Source organism: Ambystoma mexicanum, chromosome 6q (assembly GCF_040938575.1).
Source record: "Ambystoma mexicanum isolate Mex_15411 chromosome 6q, UKY_AmexF1_1, whole genome shotgun sequence".
Taxonomy (NCBI): domain Eukaryota; kingdom Metazoa; phylum Chordata; class Amphibia; order Caudata; family Ambystomatidae; genus Ambystoma; species Ambystoma mexicanum.
The window spans coordinates 1,094,181,066-1,094,190,702 of NC_090937.1; positions in this window are offsets into that span (position 1 = coordinate 1,094,181,066).

Genomic DNA, 9,637 nt, shown 5'->3' on the forward strand with positions numbered 1-9,637 from the left:
TACCACCCCATGGTCCGTAAAGGAAATGGTCATGTTGAGCTTGCTCAAGAAGTCTTGTCCCAACAGGTTTATGTAGGGGGGCCTCCGAGTATAGTAAGCGTGCACGCACCACTTTTCCAATTATTTTGATAGCTACCTATTCTGTGTAGGGAACCGTGGCACCAGCCCCAGAGAATCCTTATGTGTCGAGAGTTTCACCCAATAACAGTAAGTTTCCTTCACTGATGCACCTGTGTCGACCATAACAATGTATTGCTTATTAGCTATCTCAGCACCCACCAAGGGTTCCTCGTCAGGGCAGGTTGTCATGGACAGGACTGGACATGCAAGAGGTTTCTGTGGGCTTTCCTAATCAGGATACGTATTAGTACCCAGGAAGGTGAAGGGGTTTCCTCCCATTGTGGAATCAGAAAAAATACAATATTACAGCTGTTACACCAAGCAAAGGAAAATGCACCGACACAGGCTTATAAAGATTCCCAGAATCTTTATTACAAAACTGAACAGTATTTAACAAAGTACACAAATAGCTATTTGGCCGTCAATACATCACAGAGACCACCAGCAGGGTTCAATGTGAGCAGTGAGCAGAATTTGCTAGCTGGACATCGACGTATTTATATAATTTGTAAAAATGATGTCCAGCCTCTTACAAGTTAATAATACATTGGGCTAGGGTCGCGCCAGGTTCACTTTCCTAATTTACATATCTCATGCATGCGGTTTACTTTTGAATACATTTTCTAACACGCTCCATTATTCTTTAATTTAACGTTACACTCTTTACATATGGTTTTAATACAGATCAAACAAATGTTTCGCATATCATATTCGGATAGCATTACTGTTCTTGTATACTTGTAGTTTAACATTGCTGATTCAAGTTATCGCCTACTCCCGAGGTCAACAAAGGACAAGGTCTACATGACCCTAACATGTGACCAGAAAGCAGGTTGGACATTAACTCTCCTACAGAGGTTGAAGATGTTAAGGCAAGAACAAGAGCATACGAGACGGCCATTTTAGATTACAGGGTGACTTTGTACAAAACCCCAAAATGGCGGTTCTAACCTAAAATGGAGGCTTGATTCACTTGAGGTCACGACCTTGTAATACGGATTTCCTCGCAAAGCGACTGGGCATAGGCCAACATATACGATGAGGACGAAACAATATTATATCAGTTCTCACACCATGACACTGACCCATCGGCAAAGGTGCTACTGTTCCATTCAGCACTACATTAGGCGTGGGCATCTGACCTCCGTATAAGGTGTTCTGATTGGCCGCTTGTGGCTGCGCACTAGGTGGTTCATGGGCCTGCATTTGTGAGGTGTTTGGGGGCAAATGGATATAGTCCTGATGTATTCCGTAAGGTATGGAGGTGAACCTGGGTGGGTGCGGTAATGCTGGGGCAGGGTGACTGTATGTGTTATACTCCAGCCCCTTCCTACTTCTGCATTCTCTTGCAAAATGTCCCAATTTCCCACAACTCCAACACTGAGACGGTCCCGTACCACCTCTAGGTCTCATCCCATTGAACCCCCCTGAACCTACTCTGTTCCCTTGGAACCCTCCTCTTGGCCACTGCTGACCTCCTTGATGCTACTCAAGATATTGATGTGGGCATCCGCCATGCCACTGCCCCTGTCCTCCACCTGGCCAAAATGTTTCCATCCTTACATCTGCACAAGCTGCAGCCTGCTCTGCTGAATATGTCTCAGTGTTTTCCGTAACTGCCCCTTCCACTGCTATTTTAGCTAACCTTTTCTGTGCAAGTTGCGCTTCCTCCACCTGCAACCTCTGAGCCATTTCCTTTTTTGACTCTTTAATCCTTTTACAATGGTGTATGATTATAGTCTGAATCTCGGCCCACCCCTTGGCCTCTATGTGCAAGATCTTGTCAAGCGCCTTCTGAACTTCCTTGGGCAATTCCCTTTTAATAATGAAATAGAAAAGGGAACTGATCGGTCCCACTGGTCACTCGTCTTCACTCGCCACATCTCCTGCACTTTTAAAATGTATTGAGTGGCGTCTTAATCGTCCCCCATTGTATACTGCATTATGGACTGTAAGTCAGGGGTTTCGGGGTATGCCTGTTGCAGTGCATCCCACTCTTCTTGTCCTAATATTATTAACAGGTGCCCCATCATGCGCATTGTCATCTAGTTTTACTCCAGGGCATCCTGCCTTGATCGACACATCCCCAGCCTGGTCCCCCACAATTGCAACAAGTAAGCTTTTCATGTTTCCTCCCGCCAAATAAACTGCTGTAATCTGTTTTTGGAAGTTGTATGTTCACTCCCAGCCCCGGCAGTAAGGGCCGGGAGTGCCTTGATCAAATTATGTTTATCATTTTAAGTTCATGGCACATAATTCGCCCTCCCAGGCCCCTTGTGTATTATCAGCATTTGCTTGCCTCGTGTCGCGCCACTCTCCATTTACCACTTCCCTTTTTCCTTGCCACTGCTACCCGCCCAAACCTGCTCCTCAATCGCTCACCCCAAAAATATTCTACCCTTGGCATAATTTCTGGAGCCCCTTGCACCCCACCTCTCTCGTCCTCAAACTCTTCAACACTGTCCCAACCTCCTTCCTGTCCCTCTTCATGCACCTCAGTGTCCCATGATGTGCTCCTTCCGTCCCACCATCTTTACTCCTGTGCTTCTCGACCCATACATCCTTAATGGCAGTGCTGTCAAATCTGATCAAAATGTCCCCAGACCTCCACACGTCCAACCCACATCCTCGTTTACTCTCCCTCCCCTTTTACTGCCCTCAACCAGGTCAACTCTGCTTGTGTTGCCTCCAATGCCTCCTCTAACTCCTTCTGTGTTTAGGTCTCCCGCTAGGTACTCCTATTTGGGGAAGCTCGATATGGGGATGTGGCACAGGCACATATGTTGAATTGGTGTATCCTGTGGTGGGGTGGGCAGTGAGTGGATAGAGCCCTTCTCTAGGCACGGGCTGTGGCAAGTGTTAGGAAGAATTCTCTGTAAAGGCTAATTTCCCAAACCTAGTGAGTCCCCCAGCAGCTTTGCTGGATTTTTTGGGGTTTTTATTTTTTCTCCTGCTAAGAGTGAGACTCTTTTTCTCCCACTGTTAGGCGTGATTTGAGGTGTTCCTTTGGCTTGGTATGTGTTTTATGGGCTATGGGGTCCTTTACCCCATAGGGCTTCATGTGTTTTTGGTATGTGGGTTACACAGCACCCTTCGTGCAGTAACGCAGGGGTGTCGTAGCGACCCCCAAACATAGACTCCATACCCTGGGACTGACTACTGTCTCCCAGGGCATGTAAAGTCACCATTGGCTTTACTAGTCTTAAATTGTGAACAGAACCAGTACAAACCATCATATTGTGGACGTACTGGTCGGGGCAATTCGATTGCCCCGGGGTCTGTTGTTCGAGGGGGCACTGTCCAGTCCCCCCGTCTGAGTTTTGGCTGGTGGCAGTGGATACTACTTTTTATATTCGACCGCGAATATATTCCTATGGGATTTTCCCATTGTTCGAGGCTACCACTTTTTAATATAGCCTCGAACATACCGCCGGTTTATTAAATTAATATAAATTCACCGGTTGGTATTTTTTGCCGAAACTCGGTTCCAAAATGCCGTTTGTGTTCGCTTCTGTGACTCCAACCCAAGTCGAGCCCTTTGTTCCACTTTTTGGTGGGCTTCTCCACAGAAGCCTCCAAAAGTGGTGCCACTCTGTCTGGGTACCACAGGGGGTGCGGGAGGGGGTTTAGGCACCCTGGACTGAGTTACCTTGGCAACTCAAGTCACACTCTGGTGTGATTGGCCCAGTGGTGAGCCGCCCAGCTCACCACTTAGCATGTTTGAGTGACAGCTAGGACTGATGAATGGGGGTCTTCTGCATAAAAGCAGGGCTTTGGGGACTGGAACTTCAGAAGTCACAACAGGACCTAAAGAATCTGAGGAGGGAGAAGCCGAGCCGACCTGCAACGACGACACCACCGGTGGAGCCCTGCTGAACCGTCTCACCACTTTTCCCGACGATAGAGGAGACCTCCAGTCCAGAGAGTCTTCTTCCTTTGACTGGTGATGATAACCAGTTTGCCCGTCTTTTTGCCTTCCTGGACCATCTCGTGGCCACCTTGCCTGTTCCAAGCACCCCGCCAACCGGAATACCACGGTTTACCACTACCGCGAAGAAAAGGGTAGTACCTTGTAACCGGAAAACTCTGCGGCTGGTTTCTTCCCTGGCAGTGCAACGACCTTCATCTTTCCTCCATGTCGAGACCTCCTCTTCCTCTGGACAAAACACTGACTTGCACCCGCTGCCAGGAATAACTGCCCCCGCTGGAGCGTCCTTCCCATTTCAGGTACTGTGTCCCGCCTGGCTTCCCTTGCGACAGATCGTTCGGGGTGACAGTAAATCCTCGACCTTCTAACCTGGGTTAGCCTGGGGCCTGTTAACTAACTTTTCCTGACTTGATCTCAATCTCTTGTGAGCTATCTACAAAGACTCCTTGGGCATAGCCCCACTGTGTGATCCTGGACACATTTCGCTTGCTCTCTCTAAGAGCGGGCCTGGCATTTGAACTTCCTTGCTCTCCAGTAGAGTTTGTCTAACCTGCCTCACTGTGGTTCTTTTAAAAGTATTGAAATTGTGTGCTTTCATAACTCTGCCTTTTCCCTCCCTTTTTTTATAACCTATTAGAGTGCCATCTTAGATTAAGCGCTCACCTCTGTCTGAGAATAAGTGGTGTTTCTCACTAAGACTTGTCCAATAAGTAATCAGGGTTGTATATATATATAATAGTGACTATGTGTTGAATTTACTTACCTCTTTTTGTGCTAGTGTAATTTACGAGTGTCTTTAAATAAATAATTATATACTTTTACACCAAAGCTCTGGTCAGTGTTTGCTTGGCTACTGTATCTCTGTACCTATTGTGTATACACTATATACTGCCTAACTCATCTTGAGAGAGGTCTGACTGCTCAGCCACAGCTACCAGGTAAATCTGGGTGGTACAGACTGCTACCAATTGGGTTTACTACCTGTAGTCCTAAATCTTTTGCAGTGGTCCCTAAGGGAACTGCACAGGTTTCTGCCTAACATCTAGGCATGGGCTGTGGCACTTCCTCTGGCACTATGGTGGTTACTACATTTGGGGGGGGCACTACATTTGCATCAGGGCATACACTTGGCAGTATCCTCTACATCCTCCACCATTTTCCACATGCTTATGTGCTCTAACATCTCTCTATTATTAGAACCATACTCTGGCCAGGGGTGGGGCATTCCCACTTGGGTCTCTACCAACCACTGCTTGTGGTACTTCTCAATTTTACCCTTGTGCAATGGCAACACAGTATACAGATACTCCAGTGGAGTTATTTCCCCCATATTAACAATGGTATATTCAACACAGAAACTTGTAGTCGTGCGTCACACACAGAATGATTGTAACTGCCTCTACCAGTCCTCTCTTCCCACCCCCTGGTCACCTTCTGTTCACACACTCCCTCCCCCTTCTTCACTCACTCCCACCCCTTGCACACCGCACACTCGCACTATTTCTACTGGCCCTTCCTTGGCCTCCACAAAGTTCACAATGACAATTCAATACACTAAAACAATAACCTAAAATAATGAGCTAAAGCAACAACTACTTTTCTTCTTTCCCCTACCTGGAATATATTGTGCACAGTAAGCCAAGCCCTCTAATTATATGGAGCTCCTACCCTTGTATCCTCCTTATCACAATATTAAATGGTGCCACCTTATCTCCTAATTCAGAGAGGATTCCACACTCCTTTTTTTCTCCTTGTAATCTCCTCAATAATAATAATAATAATAATAATAATAATAATAATAATAATAAAAATAATAATAATAATAATATGAAAATGCCATGTGGCCTTTTCACACTCTCCCATCCCACAAACATACATACTTCACTTCCACACTCACTCATACCCCCGTTGTTGTCGCTCGCAAGAGGTGTACTTATGTTTGCGCGTTCACCCGAGCTCCTCCATCATGTGGTCCGACCAACCGCCTGCACTCTCCTGGGAGCCGTGCCCCATTTCAAAGAGCAGACAGGAAATCTGTGAAAACAGCTCCTTTACACCTCTGCGTGCTTGGGATTGGTCATTGTAGGTGGGTGCGGCCCCTCCAGAGATGTGGCCTGGAAGCCGCCATCTTCGCGGGGGTCACTGAGTATCACGTCAAGGTCACCAAAAATGTAAAGAGACCCCTCAACATTCACACCAGAAAAAAGACAACCCACTAGGGAAAAAAGCTCAGCACACCTCTTGCAAGGAAAACAACATTTTATTTCCCAAAAAATTGAAGTGCACCAGCAAATAACTCTGCTGCCAAGGAACGGTCTGCCAAAATCAGGGCAAACAACACTTTATGAAGGCAGACAGCGTAATCAGTGATGTAACTTACATACAGTGCAAACCTGCATGGCTGGTTGGTCGAGACCCTATACATTAGGCTACCTGCTCCATATGGGATACCAGGCCATTTGTCCCAGCCCCTTCTGTCCATCTTCTTCCACGTGGGTTCTTCCTTTCGCATCATTGGGCGTGAGGCTAGCACTGATTGGCAATTATGTGAAAAAAACAATACAAGCTCTAGTTCTAACCTGATGTGCACCTGGTACTGCAGACATGGGCCAAGAGGATACTTCGAGGCCATTGCTTCTACCAAACTACAGCGCGATACCAGACACGTTGGCACCCAGCCAAAGTTCCCCACCCTCATTTGAGTTATGTTGTTTTATGCCACCCGCACCTTGCAGCACAAATCTTGCGACCTATGGTGAAGGCAGCTGATCCTTGGTTTCAGATCCTTTCTGATCGTTTGGGGGCCTGACTTGTACCTTGGAATTCCGGGGTCTTGGGGCTGAGGCTTTCAGGTGCTATTACTTTGAGTTAGGACAGAAGGATGGGAGGCTCGTGCCCTCCTTCTCAGGGGATTGCGTTTTACTGTGAGCTCTCAACCCCCTCCTGGCCTTGTAGAGCGCATTCCTTCTGGGATACGAATTGTTGGCAACATGAGACAATGAATGGTCTATGAATCTCTGCAACTTTGGCTTTCCTCACCAGTGCCCAGCTACAATCTATTACTGCCGGCATACATTTTATTTCTATGTGTGTGAATCGGGCCTATGGCCCTGTCGTCAGCGCAAAACTAGGCCTCGATTCCAATATGGCTGCTACTATCTATAATGGCGTTTTGATTCCCCATGCATTACTAGAGCAAGAATGGCACCCCCCACCCCCTGTAATCTCCCTTAGCCCTTACCGCACCTTCCCGGACCTCTGTTTCATACGAATGCGCTGGGGGGTCTGGGCTAGGCTCTGGGATGATCATCCCTCTTTTCCAACAGTACAATTGTGCTATATATTATTGTGCACATATATGTGTGTGTACACAAACGTACAGGTTTATGTTTCATTATTTCTGATGTAAGATTTTGCATCACCCTTTTTAAGTGCCCCTGCTACTTTTGCCTGTAAACCCTGTGTGCATACTTGCAAACCCTACATTTTAACCAATAGGATAATGCTTTTTAAATAGTACTCCCTAATACTTAGTCATAGGCAGACAAAAGAAGTTGATAAAGGAATTCTGTGGGCTGGGCAGGGGCAGCATGCACGGGCAGAAAAACACACACTAAGCAGCTTTTAGATGTACAACTGGCCACATTTATTACACATCATACTACTCAAATGTGACACAGAAGCAACTGGATCCGCAGCAAGAAGAAAACAATACTTAAGTCCAACAAATGATAACACAACAATTTGCATGCGTTTCCCTTCATGACAGGTGATCCACTCCGCCCCATGGCAGCGCATGATGGTGAGGCGCCCCCACTGCCCTTTTGGGAGCAGTACCAGGAGGCTGCAGACCCTGGAATTATAATGAATGCCTCCTGATCCCACCCCTCCGGTCTCTGTGACCCCTACCAGTCCGAAGTACCCCAGCAAGAGGCAGCCAACCTACAGCACTGCCGACCCCCGGGCACCGGGCCCTTTAAGGGGGAAATTCACTGTCTAATTGGACCACAACCACCTGCTCCCAATCCCTGAAACCTAAAAATTACAGGGTGGGTGGGATGGACAATCCAGAGTAAGAGCTGTGATCACCGAAAAGAAAGCAATGATTTTCTTCCTCCCCAGCCACCCCATAAATGTTGGTTTTCCCACCGATCGGCTGCCCTCCTCCACTGGAAGGTCCGCGAACAGAGTCTTCACGTCCCCCGGCCCAACCCCTTCCCCCCCTGGTGCTTCGCGTCATCTCTGTGCCCCGGAGGAGAGGAGGCAGGGCTGCCCAGGGCCTTTCCGCCCATGTTGCAACCCGCCTGCCCACCCCGTTTGCCCCTCAATCCGGAGTGCTCTTACCTCTGTATTACCCCAACGTTCTTTACATGATTTTCTTTTTCCCCTCCCCTGCCAGAGGAGGGGGGGGTAATTCAGAGTTTAATTAAAAGTTTGCGTTTCAGTGAGCTCAAGAATCGTGAATATATCAGTCCCGGGAGGGAAAGCTCAGCAACAACATGCTCGCCTTGAAAACAAGAGGACAGGAAGCAACACAGGTTCGATCCCTGTGTCCGTGCTTAGAAACCTCTGTGTATTAAGCGTGTTATAAATACGCAACTAAGAGACATAGGGCCTCATTACGAGTTTGGAGGCACCAAACCGGGCTCCATTACTTGCAGGAACCATTCCCCATTCCCATTTGAGACCCCATAGGGCTCAATGGGAATGGGGATGGAGGTAACAACGGGCACATTACAAGTGTCCTGTTGTTACCTCCCTCGTCCCCTCGCGGGACCCGGAAAAGACGTCTGGTTTTACCAGACGTCTGATCCGGGTCCCGCAAAGGGAACCTCGTAATCGGCCCTGATGGAATGAAGGGGGCTGGTCCCGTACCGGCCCCCTTCATTCCGTCAGCGCCAGGGTTGTAATGAGGCCCATATTCCTGTAAGAGCGCCTCAGTGCCCCCGGGCTGTGTGAGCTCTTCAAAAATGCAAATAAATAAAGGTACATTTCCTGTTAGGCAGGTAAAATACAGGGAGGTGTCGTTTGTCGTTTTCTTTTGGTGACTTTACTTCTCGTCAGAAATTGCCTTATAGAGACATGACTGGATCAGAAGCATCTTCTCTGATTGAAATATGTCACATCATCAAGTCAAAGGTCACGTGATGTCATCATTAAGTTAACTCATATTTTTAAAGCTTGAAAAATCCTATCTTGTCACAAATAGTTTGCAATTAAGCGTGTGCACTTTCATGAATATGCTTCCTGAAGACGCCACTGAAAAAAAAACTACATACAGCGTGAGCTAGTGCCAATTGTACCCAGATATAATGGAGGCTGGTGTGGGAGGCTTTGGGGGCTGGGTGGGGGGGCTGGTGTAATATCAAATGCAGATACTGTAGTCATTGGAAGGGAGGACACGCGCTGATGAGACACACTGAGGGTTGACTGCCGAGGAGGGCGGCAATGGCATGGCTTTGTGTTTGAGTGAGAACGTCGCCCCCTCTAATGAGCGGAGCTGCAGAATCACTTATGCGAAAGGCAGAGGCCTGGACAGAGTCATCAAAGGCTCTGCTTCTTGTCTGAGGGTGACAGGGCCCTTTGTGG